Here is a 15,972-nt window from a genome sequence, read left to right on the forward strand (position 1 = left end):
CTCAGTACTTTTATCAGCAGGGCAGGTCACATCTTGCTTCTTCCATGATCTGGGAAGGACTGCAGAGAAATGGACTTCCTCCTTCCTAGAATTCTCTTGTTCTTATTGCCCTGCTTCTACCTTTTTTTTGTCTGATTGTCCCACCTATACTTCCTGTCTGGCTACTTCTTAAAAAATATATGCCTCAGGCAATGTTTACAGTACAGCAAAATTCTCTCTCTCTATCTGTCTCTCTGTCTCTCTGTCTCTCTGTCTCTCTCTCTCTCTCTCTCTCTCTTATCTCTTTCAATAGTTACCCCTCTAACTCAATGTCAATATAGCTTCTGACTCTTTCTGACCTTGTATCCATCCATCAGTGCTACCAGTGACACTGATGATGTAGGGACATCTTGCTAAATCCTTGTATTTATTACACTTAAGAGAATAAAAAATGAACATAGTTGAGGAAATGTCCTTGTGGTATCAGTGTGCATCCTTTGGGTATATGCCCAAAGGATGGTATTGTTGGGTCTTGAGGTAGATTGATTTCCAATTTTCTGAGAAACCACTATACTGATTTCCAAGTAGAGCTGTAAAAGTTTGTACTCTCATCATCAATGCAAGTGGTCCCCTTACTTCACTTCCTCTCCAGCATAAAATGTCATCAATGTTTTTGATTTTAGCCATTCTCACAGGTATAAAATGGTTATCTCAGAGTTGTTTTCATTTGTGTTTCCATGATGCCTAAGGAGGTTTTTGATTTATAAGAGCCAGAAACTGAAAATAACTTAGATGGCCCTCAACTGAAGAATAAATAAGAATAATGTTGTACATTTCATGCAGGAGAATTGTTTGTATTCTGTCAATCATGTTTTAAATAAATGCTGATTGGCCAGGCAGGAAGTATAGGTGGGTAAACCAGACAGGAAGTAGAGGTAGGGTGATGAGAACAGGAGTATTCTGGGAAGCAGGAAGCTCCCTCTGCAGTTCTGCCAAGATCACCAAAGAAGTAAGACGTGAGCTGCTCAGTTGAGAAAGGTACCGAGCCATGTGGCTAACATAGATAAGAATAATGGGTTAATATATCTACAAGAGCTAATAAGTAGCCAGAGCTAATGGGCCAATCAGTTTTATAACTTATGGAGATCTCTGTGTGATTTTCTTTGGGGCTTGTAGTCTGTAAAGAACTGGACAGGATATAAATCCCAACAAGCAGACTCATTCATGTTACATACATTTATACAATAAAGTAATATTCAGTGGCAAAAACAAACAAACAAACCAAAACGAGTTCTTGAAATTTTGAGTCAAATAGATGAAACTAGAAAAAAAAAACATTTTGAGTGAGGTAAACCAGACACAGAAAGGCAAACATGGTATGTATTCACTCATAAGTGGATATTAGACATAAAACAAAGGATAGCCAGCCTACAGTCTTCAACCCCAGAGAAATTAGGTAATAAGAAGTATTCTAAGAGAGACATACATGAATCACCTGGAAAGAGGAAATAGACAAGTTCCATGAGTAAACTTGGAGATGGGGGATAAGAGAGGGGGATAAAGGGAGGGTGAGGGAAGGTGATAGGGAAGAACAGAGAAAGAGAATAAGGACAGAGATATCTTGATAGAGGGGTTCCAAGAAACCTTGAACTGAGGAAATTCCTAGGTGCTGCGGGAGTACCTTCCGCTGCTTCAGTCAATAGTCGCTGAAGCACGAGCCCACAGTGTTGCGGGAGCGCTTTCCGCTCCTTCAGCCAATAGCCGCTGAAATTCCAGCCCACTAGGGCATGGTATATTTCTCTTTAAAAAAGAACGGCAAGCCTCGGCTCAGCCTCTTGGTTCAGGTGCTTGGTTCCGGCTCCTGCTCCAGCGACTAGGCTCCTTTCCTGACGGTTTGTGTGTATGTAAGTTTTACCCTCCAAAATAAATACCCCTTTAAAACCTAACTGGTGTGGGATTGATTCACCATTATCTGGCGCCCAGTGTTTGGTTTAAGAACCACCCCACACCCCCCATTCCCCAGCTCAGCTGCCGGCCTCTGACTTGGCTGCTTGCCGCCAGCTTGGCTTGGCCAGCTTGGCTTGGCACTAGCCCTCCCTCAGCCATAACCTCCAGGCCTCCCAGGATACACAGATTCGGACAGTCTCTGCTGGCCTACTTTGATCTGTTCTGCATGGAATTTTAAATTTTTCCTTGCAACATGAGTCAAAGAGCTCACAGCACGAGCTCCCTTTGAGGCTCCAACAATGCTGTTTGAAATCCCCGCCATCAGCCATAACTGCTTGGGAGCGCTGCAAGCAGCTTGACCCTTAATCCCAGCACAGGGACACAGGGCCCAAAGCACTAGGCCTCTTTAGCAAAAGCACAGTGGCTGTGTCATGACTCTCTACATTGGGTTGAATAGAGCGGCAGGGCAGGAGAGCCCGGCTGGAGTAGGCCAGGCTGCCTTGTTTATTGGCCACTAGAAGCTCTCTGACCTTTTGTGCTCTGTGCCTGGCCTCTGGATTTTCTCTCTGTGTACATCTGACCTCTCAATTGACTCATTTTCCCCAGTTTTTAAACAAATAACAGAGCAGATTTTAAAACAGGGTTTGTCGAGAGGCCTACAGTAGTTCCAGTCCCGACTTGGAGACATCCCCATCTGGTGACTGACAGGTAAAATGGCAGGTTTCTTTTTTAATGGAACTCTAGCTGCAGCTTTTGCTGCCACTTTGGTAGAAATCACAAGTGGCCTATATGCCTATGGAGGTACCTCAATTTATTGGTTATTAGGTTTTAGTTTCCTTCTTAATGTTATATCATTGTGGAAATATGTGGCATTAATTGATAGGATTAATACCATGATAGGCAAAATTGACTCCTTATCTAAGGGTACTAGGAAATTACCTGAAAGGATCCAAGCTGTTGAATTTGACTTTGAAAAGTTATCACAGAGTTTTGATAAGGTAACAGACAGAATATACCTCCAGCATGGCAATTTACATGATATCCAGGGGCAGTTCAAGGAGGAGATATTATCGTTAAAAAAAACCATTAAGACCTTTGAATCACAAGTGCAGAATGGGGACCAAAAAATTGATACCTTAGTGAAATCACTAGAAACACATTCAGGTCAGGAGATTAAGGATTTAAGAGAGACGATGATATAAAGATTTGAAATGATTGAAAAAATTGTTGGAACTGATGATCCGGTGAGAAGACACAAGGGCAGGATACAATGCCACCACCACCTATTAGAACTGGCTTACACAGGGTTTTAGCAACATAGCCTGTAATTTATTAAGGAAACTATAAGGACTTGGGTGTCTAATGTCAGGGCTATTTCCTACGATTTCTCACAGTTAGCTTCAGCGGTCCTTGAAGATGGACCTTCCTTGATGTTTGGAGTTTATTTCAAGGAAGAATCCAAACATATGGAACAGCAAGGAAGAGCAGAAGGTATGGAGGTTTCACAGGATCAAATTCTTGGCGTAGGAGCTTACGTTGATCAACAGGTCCAAGCTCTTTATGATGATAAAGTACTGTCTCTATGCCACAAGGCAGCTTTAAATGCCTGGAGTAGATTACCAGAGCCAGGAAGAAAGGAAAAGTCATATAGTAGGGTTAGGCAGGAACAGGGAGAACCCTATACTGACTTTTTGCAAAGATTAATTAAGGCTCTGAACACAGGAATAACAGACCCAGAAGCTAGATGACTAATTCTTGAATCACTGGCTTTTGAAAATGCAAACTTAGACTGCAAAAAGATAATTGGGCCTTTATGGTCTAGATCAGCACCTATGGATGAATGGATCCAGCATACCATGAATTTTCAGACCTTTAATTACGATGATGAATCTTGGGTAGGAGAAGCGATTTCCAAAGCCATGAGGGGATATCAACCTGCCAAATGTTTTAATTGTGGTAAATTTGGACATCTAAAACAGGATTGTAGGCAAGGTATTTCTAGGAATAGCACTTCATCTGGGAATGGAAGGAATAGGAAACCTCAGCCTTCAGGTATATGTAGGAAGTGTGGTAAAGGAAGACATTGGACGAATGAATGCAGATCAACAACAGACAGACAAGGTAACCCAATACCATCGGGAAACTCCCTGAGGGGCCTCTCGCAGGCCCCCAAGCCAGAAGTGGCCCAGTCATTCCCAGTAACCGTGGAGGACATGTCACACCAGGAAAATTAAAAACTCTAGAAGCTTCTGTACAAGATCATAAGGTTCTAAATGATGCAAATTTGGAGGATAAGTCAGAAATTCAATTAGGAAATAAGAAACATATATTTTGGCAAACTTCTATAAATGATCAGAGACCAAAGCTGAGAGTACGTATAAATGGAATTAGGATTGTTGGCTTGATAGACACAGGAGCAGATGTGAATATCATCACTCCAGAATCTTGGCATCCAAATTGGCCTCTTCAAGAGGCAGATGTTAAATTACTAGGAATTGGAACCATATCTCGAGTTAAACAAAGCATGAGATGAATTCACTGTATTGGGCCAGAGGGTCAAAGAGGAAAGTTAAGGCCATATGTAGCTGATATTGCAATAAATTTATGGGGCTGTGACCTGCTACAACAACGGAATACCCAGATTAACATTCCTGCAGTCTCAGGAAGTCATGATTCTGGGAAGGATGTAATAAAGTACTATGCACAAAGGTCATCAGACATTCAGGCTGTACAAGAACATAAAACAACTAACAAACCTTTATAGGTACCTACAGGCCTACCTTTAAAATGGCTAACTGAAAAGCCAATATGGATTAAACAGTGGCCTTTAGCTGAAGATAAATTGCAGGCTTTAGAACAATTGGTAAAGGAGCAATTAAATGCTCAACATATTGAGTAGTCCACTAGCCCTTGAAATTCTGTGTTTCTTGTAAAAAAGAAATCTGGCAAATGGAGAATGGTGACAGATCTAAGGGCTGTCAACAAGGTAATTTAACCTATGGGCCCTCTAAAGTCTGGACTTCCTCTGCTTTCTCTGTTACCCAAAGGATGGCCTCTTATAGTTATTGACTTGAAGGATTACTTCTTTACCATACCATTACAAGAAAAGGATAGAGAAAAATTTGCCTTCACAGTGCCAACTTATAATAACTCCCAGCAGAGGGAAGATACTATTTTAGAATGGATCTTTTTACCACACAAACCAAGTAAAAAATTGAAAACTTACGTAGAAAAGGTCTCTGAATTAATTATAAAATGTAAACTGAGATTTTGTCAACCAGCAGGTATAGACCCAGCAGAAATTATAGTGCCTTTCACTACTGATGAAATAAAAAAGTTATGGGAAGACAATGAACCATAGCAAAGGGCTTGTTCTAATTTTTTGGGAGAAATTAATAGCAATTATCCAAAAAGCAGTAGACTTAACCCTATAAAGACAACTTCTTGGATTCTTCCTCGAATTGTACGTGATGCCCCAAAAACTGGAGCCCATACATTTTATATTGATGCTAATAAATCAGGGACGGCTGTTTACAAACCAGATGAATTGAGTAAGATGGAACAAAGCCCTTATACTTCTGTCCAGAAGGCAGAATTATATACCATTTTTATGGTGCTAAGGGATTTTAAAGAACCTCTTAATATTGTTACAGATTCACAATATGCAGAGTTATCTTGCATATTGAAACTGCTGAATTTATAGCAGATGATACAGAGTTGACTTCATTGTTTATCCAGGTACAAGACCTAATCAGGAATAGGCTTTGCCTGATGTACATAACACACATTCGGTCCCATATGGGTCTGCCAGGTCCTCTAGCACAAGGTAATGCAGAAATTGATCAATTATTGATTGGAAGCATGTTGCAGGCCTCAGAATTTCATAAAAAACATCACATCAATAGCAAAGGTTTAAAGAAAGAGTTTTCTATTACATAGCAACAAGCTAAGGAGATTGTAAAGAGATGTCCTACTTGCTCTTTATATAACCAAACACCACTACCTGCAGGGACTAACGTGAAGGGTACTCAAAGGAATGAAATCTGGCAGATGGATGTGTTCCACTTTGCTGATTTTGGAAAATTAAAATATGTACATCACACCATTGACATTTATTCAGGCTTTCAGTGGGCAACTGCTTTAAGCTCAGAAAAAGCTAAATCAGTAATCACACATTTATTAGTAGTTATGGCCATTATGGGTATACCTGCACAAATAAAAACAGCTAATGGTCCAGCTTATGTCTCTAGGAAAATGAAATGGTTTTTTGCTTCTTATAATACTAAGCATGTTACAGGTATACCATACAATCCTACAGGTCAAGCAGTCATAGAAATATCAAATCGAACTATAAAGGATATGTTACATAAACAGAAAGGGGTGGAAAATGCCCCCAGAAATAGATTACATAATGCCTTATTAACTTTGAATTTTCTTAACGCTAGTGAGAAGGGAACAACAGCAGCAGAAAGACATTGGATAATAGAAAAGTCTGCAGAACTAAATCAACCGGTTTATATCAAGGATGTGCTGACCTCTCAATGGAAGCCAGAAGATGTGCTACGTTTGGGAAGGGGTTTTGCTCTTGTTTCCACAGGAGAAGAAAAATTGTGGATACCATCAAAATTAATAAAGGTTAGATTTGAAAAGAAGAAAACTCTTGGAAAGGAGAAATGACAGCATATACAATGATGATGACCATACAGGAGGTAAGAAAAACAACATGGGGGTAGGATTCTGTTCTTATCTCCACAGGAAAACACTCATCTTTGAAAAATTCAAGGGACTCTGAATGTTTGAATACTGACAGATAGAAATATAGCTACCCAATAAGGACTATCAAGAAAACTGAATAGGTTCTCTGAGTATGAAGCTCTGTATAAATAGTCTTCAATCTCTTCGAAGAGCTGTAGAAAATGGCATTTAATTTAATCTTAGAGTTCTGTGTAGTGAGACACAATCACTCCTGGCAACACCAACCAATTCCCGAGAGATTGTTGAGCCCCAAAGACACTCTACTTGGAGCTTGTCTTCTTGACAAAACTGGCCTCTGGGCAAGGAACTGCCCATACCTCAACTACTGACAAATACACGGTATCCGGAAATGGATAAACAGAACTGTTAAATCTTGCCAAGACAGGGTAAGATGGTTTTGAAAAATCTCTTGCCTGTTAAAAATAATCTGTCAGTTTTTCTAGGCCTTAATCAAAGTTGGTTGCTTCAACACTGCAAACAGGACTTTGGTGATTGCCCACGTAGCCAGTTGTCTCTGTGATTTGTTGCATGTTTTGGAAGTTCTTTGATCACACTTCCTAATTACTCAGGTAACATTATTTCCCTTCTCAGATCTTCTATGGGGTTGAAGACTAGATAAATGTAGCTACTTTCCTCTCGTGACTTGGCCAAGTTATTTATTATACAAGACTTTAGCTACTTAGAGTAGGATATTTGTACTTATTGTATATAATTGTGTAGGTTTGTACTTACTGTATATAATTTCGTAGTAGGCTTAGAACTCTCTTACTTAAACAAAAGGGGGAGGTGCTGCGGGAGTGCCTTCTGCTCCTTCAACCAATAGCCACTGAAATAACAGCCCACTGGGGCATGGTATATTTCTCTTTTAAAAAGAACGGCAAGTCTCCGCTCGTCCTCTTGGTTCCGGCGCTTGGTTCCGGCTCCTGCTCCAGTGACTAGGCTCCTTTCCTGACGGTTTGTGTGTATGTAAGTTTTACCCCCCAAGATAAATACCCCTTTAAAACTTAACTGGTGTGGGATTGATTTGCCATTACCTAGGAATCCACACGAAAGACCCCAGTTAAGACTCCTAGCAATAGTAGAGAGGTTGCCTGAACTGGCCTTTCCCTGTAATCAGATTAATGATTACCTTAGTTGTCATCATAGAACCTTTATTCACTAATTTATGGAAACAGATGCAGAGATCCACTGTTGGGAGCAATGAGCCCCAAGATCCTCAATTTCTTGTAACCTACTTGTTTTTCCCTGATCTGAGTGACTACAGATGCTCTGATGGCAGGGGAATGGTTTCTTGTGCATTTGGCTTGGGCTTGGCTATCCCTATATAAGCTGCCACTGGACACAATAAAGGGGGCATTTCTGGGGCATTCTGGCATCAAGGATGACTAGTGTCTCTGTCTGTCTGTCTCTTTGTGTGTTTCAATCTCCATCCCCTTGGCCAGATCGCAAACTGTGTAGTGGCACATAGAGTACAAACAGGTGTGGTGCACCACTAAGCACTGGACAGAGCTCCTCAAGTCCTGTCAAAGAGAAGGAAAAGCAATAATACAAGCAAAGAGGTCAAGATCATGATAGAAAAACCCACAGAAGCAGCTGACCCAAACTAGTGGAAGCTCACTGACTCCAAAAAGACAACTGGGGAACCTGCATAGGAACAAACTAGGCTCTCTGAATATGAGTGACAGTTGTGTGGCTTGCGCAATTTGTGTGGCCACTGACAGTGGGATTGTAATTTATCCATAGAGTATGTACTGGCTTTTTCGATACCATTCCTTTTAGAGGGCTACCTCGTTGAGTCTAGGTACAGGAAGGAGGGCCTTGTCCTGCCTTAATAAGATAGAACAGAGTTTGCTGATATAACCTACGGGAGCTCTTCCCCTCTCTGAGGAGTTGACGGGGTGGGGTGGGAAGAAGGTAGGAGGAGTGGGAGGAGGGAAGTGAGAGGAAACTGAGATTGGTATGTAAAATTAAATAATATTGTTTAAAAAATAAAAAAAGAATAAAAGATGATTGTAAAGTCAATCTCTTTTATTTATTATTACAGAAAATGTATGAAACAAATTGCATATGCTTAAATATACAATTTAATTATTTTAATAGAACTTTATTTTCGTGAAAATAAAGACATGTTTTAATTACATTCTTACAGATGATAAGAAAGCTGAGAGGTAGAAATGAGTACTCCAGGGCCATGCATTTTGTAAGTGGGAGTTTCCAATAGAAATGAACAATCAGCAAGTCTGTATTAATGCAATAGTGGAGCTAAGAGAATGGGATTGTTGGAAACAGTATACATCACCCAAATCCTAACTTCAATAATTCAAAGTATGTTTTTATTTTATTTATTCCTACCTGTCACTGACTTCTTCATTTACCACATGCTGGCATTTATTCTAAATCACAGATGAGGCTCTGCTGCACTCTTCACTTTGGTCACACCACCACTGTCTATGGGAATAATTTGAAATTCAAGGTATGACATAGTCATCATTTACTTATGGTTTCCAAATGTTCCTTGCTTATCTCTTGCAATGCCTAGATATACCTTGCATACTAGATGCATTGTTTCTCAAAAGTTTCCATATTTGTCCTTCCATTTCAGGCTTCTGTAGTTTGCTTTTGGTATCCCTTTTACCAGAAAAATATTACTTAATATCTGAGATCTTTAAATGTCAGTCCTTCATCATCTAATTTAAGAAGTGTCTTGACATTTTATATAAATTCCCCCATTATTTTCTTTGTGGTTCAATTATTTTCCCTTCTGTAGAATTACTTTCTAGACTTTTCTTTCACTAATGTGTGTGTGGTAATTCTCCCCAGAGAATTAGTGCCTGTTCAAGAATGGAAATAACTAAGCCTTATATTTGATATTTAAGGGGAATCATGTTGATAGACATATGGAAGGCATCCAAAAATATTTCTCAAGAGACACTAAGAGATGAGGGGTAGGAAATAGGAATAAAATAAATTTGTATTGATTCAGACCAAACACTATAATAGACATTTCTAACTTGTCATTTCATTCAGTTCTTGAGGAAAAAAATCACTTACATGCTGTTGACAGTTCTACTTTATAGAACTAATGTTCAATGAAATAAAATAACTTGTTCAAGTTCTATTAGAGTAATTCACATGCAATTTTGATTCTGCAATATAGAGTTTAGTCTTTATATTTGAAAGAATCCCTGGGTTTTATTTACAATCTGACTTTTGTAGAAAAAAAATTACCATCATTGTAATAGCCACTTCACCATTTATGGTGTTATTGTCATGCCCAACAAATATACCACATGCATCTCCTTCATTCATATTCATTAAGATAAGTATTTATTAAGTCTGATTAGTAGACAATATTCTAGCTACAGGAAGTACATCAATAAATAAAAGTAAAAAGAGTGAGATGATGAATTCATAAAATGTACCAATTGGGAAGCAAGTGTTCAGGAGAATGGTGATCCTTAAGTGGGTACACACTGCAGAAGAAAAGTGAAAGTAACCAGTTCCCAAAATCATGGTAAGTCATGACTCACTATAGTAATGTTGAAAATGGGTTTACTAAAATACATCATATACTTCCTGACACCTGCACACCCAGAGAGCCAATGTGGCAGGAATGGAGGGAGCTACCAAATGTAAGTGGGGGCTGAGGTCAGGGAGAAGACCTGAGCAAAAATGGTGTGGAGTACTTTCCTACAAATTGAAACATGTTCCTGGAGTCCTGCAAAGCTATACAACTTATACATGGCAGTTACCAGTAGAACTGGACAATCAGAAAGTCTGAATTAATACAATAGTGTAGCTAGGAGAAGGGGGATGTTGGACATAGTATAGTTTCACCCAAATCCTATGCTTCATAATCCAAAGTATTACTTTTGCTACTTCTCAAAGATTTCTTTGTTTCTATACATGATCTCATTCATTCTAAACCACAGAAGAGACTATCCTGTAGTCATAACCTCAGTCACACCACCATTTTCATTTAAATAAAATTGAGATCCTGGTGTGAAAAGTAAGCCATTAATTCATGGTTTGTTAATTCCCTCTCTCCGTCATGCCAGTTGTAGGCATTAAGGAAGCAGAAAGAACTTGAAGTGGATCTGATCCAAGTGGGAAAAGAATAATGAAATAGAAAGTAAATCATTGTTTTCAAACTATTGTTTTTGATGAAGTGAAACAAAATCCAGCAAATAGAACTGAAATTACTTATTGTAGTTATCACTATTTACTTAGAGTAAAATGATTTTAATCATTCTACATTATTTGAAAAGAAAGATATATTAGACTTGGTTATTTAAATAGGCAAAACTGATATTTTAAAGAAATTTCTGAGACTGGAATAATAGCACAGCACTTATGTGTATGGACTGCTCTTACAGAGGCCTTGAGTTTGAGTTCCATGTTCTGTGCCTCAAAACTGCCTGCAATTCTAGCTGCAGGAAACTAACTGTCTCTCTTCCTAGATCATTTGCACTCATATGCACCTATTCACACACAAAAGACACACGTATTCACAATTAAAAATAAATAAAATAAATCTTTACAAAGAAGTTACAAAGCAGCTGCTAAAAATATTTAAATATTAATTTGCTTAGTACAAGTGCAAATTGCTCCTACAGAAATTGCGTCTGTCTCAGGGAATGTGTAATCAGAAAGAATTGGGCCCCATTTTTAATGCAACACCAAAAATTCATCACGAGGCAGGAAGCAATTGCATTGACTCTGACACAGTTCTTCAAAGGAGCTATACACAAGGTCTGTGAAACAGAATACCATGCTTATCAGTTTGTGCACTTTTCCGGTACACAACATCAGATTTTCTACTGAAGCTGTTCAACAATGATATAAAAGAAATCAAGACACTACCGTTTTCTGAGAGGTAAATGTCTTTGTGTGACTGTAAAATGATATAATAATGCAATCTAACATGAATTAAAGCAAAGATTGTGATGGTAAGAAAGTGTCATTAAGACAACAGAGAAAGAGGAAGGTATCTGGTTTGTGAGTGCTGAACACCTGAAAAAGAACTCACATAGCCAGTGAAAATGTCTCCCTGCTTAGGTTATTAGGAGAGTCTTCTTCAGATTCTTTCTGAGTCTGGGGCATTGCACCAGAAGTAAGGTCAGCAGGATATACCACCAGTGATTCCACATTTACATGCAAAATTATCTTCCTAACATCATTGGAAGGTGACTTATTATTGTTTTATTTTCTTTATGGTGCACAGAAAGCAAGCCTGGCTAATTTCTAACATTGAAAATACTGTAGAAGTCTGAGAGGAACTTGTATCAGTGCAGTGTCATTCCTGTAAATTGAGTTAGTTCTGGCACAAGAGTGATGACTCCAATTTATTTCTATAAATTATGCATAAATTGCACAAATTTATATATACAATATAAATATAAAAATTTACAGAAATTGAAAATAAAAAATTGTTTCTTGGCTCAGAAAAAACGAAAAACAAGATTCAATAATAATAAACAGTTCTCTTTGTCTCTTAGCTAGCATCCCAGAGTTAGAACTACAGGCACTGTGAGCTTCCTGACACCAGTACTGGGAACAAAATGCTCCTCTCTAAGTTGTTTGTGTTTTATTTTCTTAAACTCTGGAGATAATAAAGATGAAGACATTGTTGATGAATCCTTATCAAGGGAATTTGTAAGAAAGTTAAGTGCAAAGCTGAGAAAAAAAGAGAGCTTTCACAACTTGGTTCACAAGCAATTCAGAGCAGAAAAGATGCCGAACCAACATTAAGGCACGTGGCAATGTTCTGAGTAGGTGCTGATGCATTTCTACCCATGATGGATATTGGACTTTTTTTTACTTCATTTGGAGCAAGGACCTTGCTCTGAAAGGGGTTTTATTGCATGAAATATATGGGTCTCAAAATGCTGAAGACCTCCCTATGGCTTTTATGTTTTAAGTCTGTCTATTAATAATACCTGGCATCTGGGTCAAAAGTGTATGCTGTTTGGCCTTATGTTGACATTATGGCTTATCAGGAAACCACCAGTGATTATTCAAACTTGAGCATTGTGATCTTGAGTCTTTTAAAATTATGGATGCTCAGTGGAGTAAAACAACTTATAAAATCCACTGAGAAAACTTTCAAAGGTTATGAATATACTGTAACTGAATTTACTGGCCCAGGGAGTCAAATCATTTTATGTGTTCAGCAAAATCAACTTTCAGAATAGATGTAGTAGATAGGTCTGTAACATTATGACTGAAGAGGACTTGCATGGAATGCTTTTCAACACAAATATCACCAAAGAGAGTGACTTCTGCATTATTTTTGACTGTTAGTACATATTTGACTACCTACACAATGGATTTAGATATACACGAAAGACAACACAAGTGGATGAATGGAGAATCTACAACAAGGGTGCTTAGTACTAGTGACATAACCCAAAATTCATTCAGAGTTCACTTTTTGTGAAATATGTTATGCACCCAACACACATGTGAACATTTACTAGGCACTACTGAATAATACTGACCAGTGTGTAACAAACAGTTGCTAGAAAAGCTCTCATGGAAATCAAACTTCTGGTTAACAGTACCAAGAAAAATATTCAAACTCAACACTCATTTTGCAGAAATAATCTTTGTGTGTATGTGTTTTTATTTTTTTATTAAAAATTTCCACCACCTCCCCTCCTTCCACTTCCCTCTCCCCCCCTTCCCCCACTCCTCCTCCCACTAATTCTCCAGGCCAAAGAGTAGTCAGGGTTCCCTACCCTATGGGAAGTCCAAGGTCCTCCCCATTCCCCCCAGGTCCAGGAAGGTAAGCATCCAAACAGACAAGGCTCCTACAAAGCCTGTCCATGTAGTAGAATCAAAACCCAGCGCCACTGTCCTTGTCTTCTCAGTCAGCCTCCACCGTCAGCCACATTCAGAGAGTTTGGCTCGATCATATGCTCCATCAGTCCCATTCCAACTGGCCTTGGTGATCTCCCATTATATCTGTCCCACCCTCTCAGTGGGAGAACACACCCCTCATGGTCCTGACTTCTTTGCTCATGTTCTCCCTCCTTCTGCTGCTCATTAGGACCTTGGGAGCTAAATCCAGTGCTCCAGTGTGGGTCTCTGTCTCTATCTCCATCCATCACCAGATAAAGGTTGTATGGTAATATGCAAGTTATTCATCAGTGTGGCTATAGGAGGGATTCAACCTACCTCAGGACCCAGCAATTCCACTCTTGGGAATATACCCAAGAGATGCCCAACCACACTACAAAAGCATTTGTTCAACTATGTTCATAGCAGCACTATTTGTAATAACCAGAACCAGAAAACAACCTAGGTGCCCCTCAATAGAAGAGTGGTTAAAGAAGGTGTGGCACATATACACTTTAGAGTTCTTCTCAGGGGTAAAAAACCATGACGCCTTGAATTTTGGATGCAAATGTATGGAAATAGAAAACACTTTAGTGAGTGAGGTAACCCAGACCCAAAAAGAGGAATATGGTATGTACTCACTCATAAGTGTGTTCTAGTCATAAATAAAGGACATTGAGCCTATAATTTGTGATCCTAGAGAAGCTAAATAAGAAGATGAACCTAAAGAAAAACATAGTTATCCTCCTGGATTTTGGAAGTTGACAAAATTGCCGGGCAGGGGTTGGGAGGATGGGGGTGGGGATAAAAGGAGTTGGGGGGAGAAAAGGGAGAAGGGGAGGATGGGGAGAGCTTGAGGAAATGGGATGGTTGGGATGGGGTGAAGGAGGGGTGGATGTGAGAACAGAGAAGTATATATCTTAATTAAGGGAACCATTTTAGGGTTGGCAAGAGACTTGACTCTAGAGGGGTTACCAGGTATCCAAGAAGATTTCTCCAGTTTGTTCCTTGAGTAGCTGAGGAAAGGATGCCAGAAATAATTTTATAGTTTAGAAAGTACAGAAAAAGACATTCTATCTGTGCCTGAATTCATTTCTCTGGTTATGGACAAACAGTTCAGAGCTCTATTTGTAAGATTCTATAAAATGAAAATCTGACTAAGACAATAAAGTAAAATCTTTTCTTGTTCTTATTTATTTATTTATTATTGATGATTTCTCTCAATGAATCTATATGATGTGGTGTTGAGCTTTGAGTGAACCAAAGTAGACCAGAGAAATCTTTTTTTTTCATGAACTGTGGCAATATGCATAAAAATACCCCCCATAGACATATATTTTAATGCTTAGTCACCAGGAAATACCACTATAAGGAAAGATTAGAAGGACTAAAAGGTGTGTCTTTGTTGGAGGAAGTGTGTCACTGGGGGTAGACTTTGAGGTTTCCAAAGCCTTTGACAAACGCAGTTTTCTCTCTCTCAGCCTGCGGATCAGGATGTAGTTCTTAGCTACTACTCCAAGGTTATGCCTTCTATCATGTTTCTTGCCATGATGATGATGAACTACACCTCTAAAGCTATAAGGAAGTCCCCAATTAAATTATTTCTTTTAAAAGAATTCCCTTGGTCACAGTGTCTCTTCACATCACCAAAACTGTTACTAAGGAAGGGGCCAATACTGGTTTCTAATATGTCAGTAATACTGTTGGCAAGATGTTGCCTATCATCCTCAAACATTCACAGACAAAAATCCTGTATACACAATGTGAAATGAGTACGATTGATTTTTTCTCCCTCTCTTCCTCTCTCTCTCTCTCTTGCCTTACCACTGCAAGTAGAGGCCAAAGGTCCAAATTCCAGAGTCTTCCTCTATCTTTCTTTGCTTTAAATTTTGAAACAAGGTCTATCACAAATCATTTCAGTTAAATGGGCTGGTAGGGAATTCCTGGAGATCTGTCTGTGTTTGTCATAGCACTGCTGGACTTAGGTTTTTATCAACACCTTTAGGTCTTATATAGGTACTAGTGATTGATATTGGGTATTTTATGCTTATATGCAGTGTAATTAACCCAAACCACAATTTGAATTTTATGACATTTTGATTCCTTGGCCAGATTCTTGCCATACTGTCTCATAAAAAGTGTTTTGAGGACCACAGATACTTGGTTCACTGTAACCATTAAGAAAAAGGAAGAAAAACAGCAGCAACAGTGCTAAAGTAATCTCTTTTCCCTACCTTCCTCCTTCCCTTCTTTCCTTTCCTCTGCTTCTCTCTCTTAGTGCTAGGTTGAGAGTAAGTTGTAGCTATAATAGGGTAAAACTCCAACAAAGTCTATTTTCAGAGATGTGTCTGCTTCACCTGTTTGAAACAATGCCACAGACACCGACCATCTATTAAGCTGCACTGCTCACTGAAATTTCTTATGACTCTTATATGCAGAATAGGGTGTTTC

The sequence above is a fragment of the Myodes glareolus genome, chromosome 21 (genome assembly GCF_982192425.1).
Source record: "Myodes glareolus chromosome 21, mMyoGla1.1, whole genome shotgun sequence".
Lineage (NCBI taxonomy): Eukaryota > Metazoa > Chordata > Mammalia > Rodentia > Cricetidae > Myodes > Myodes glareolus.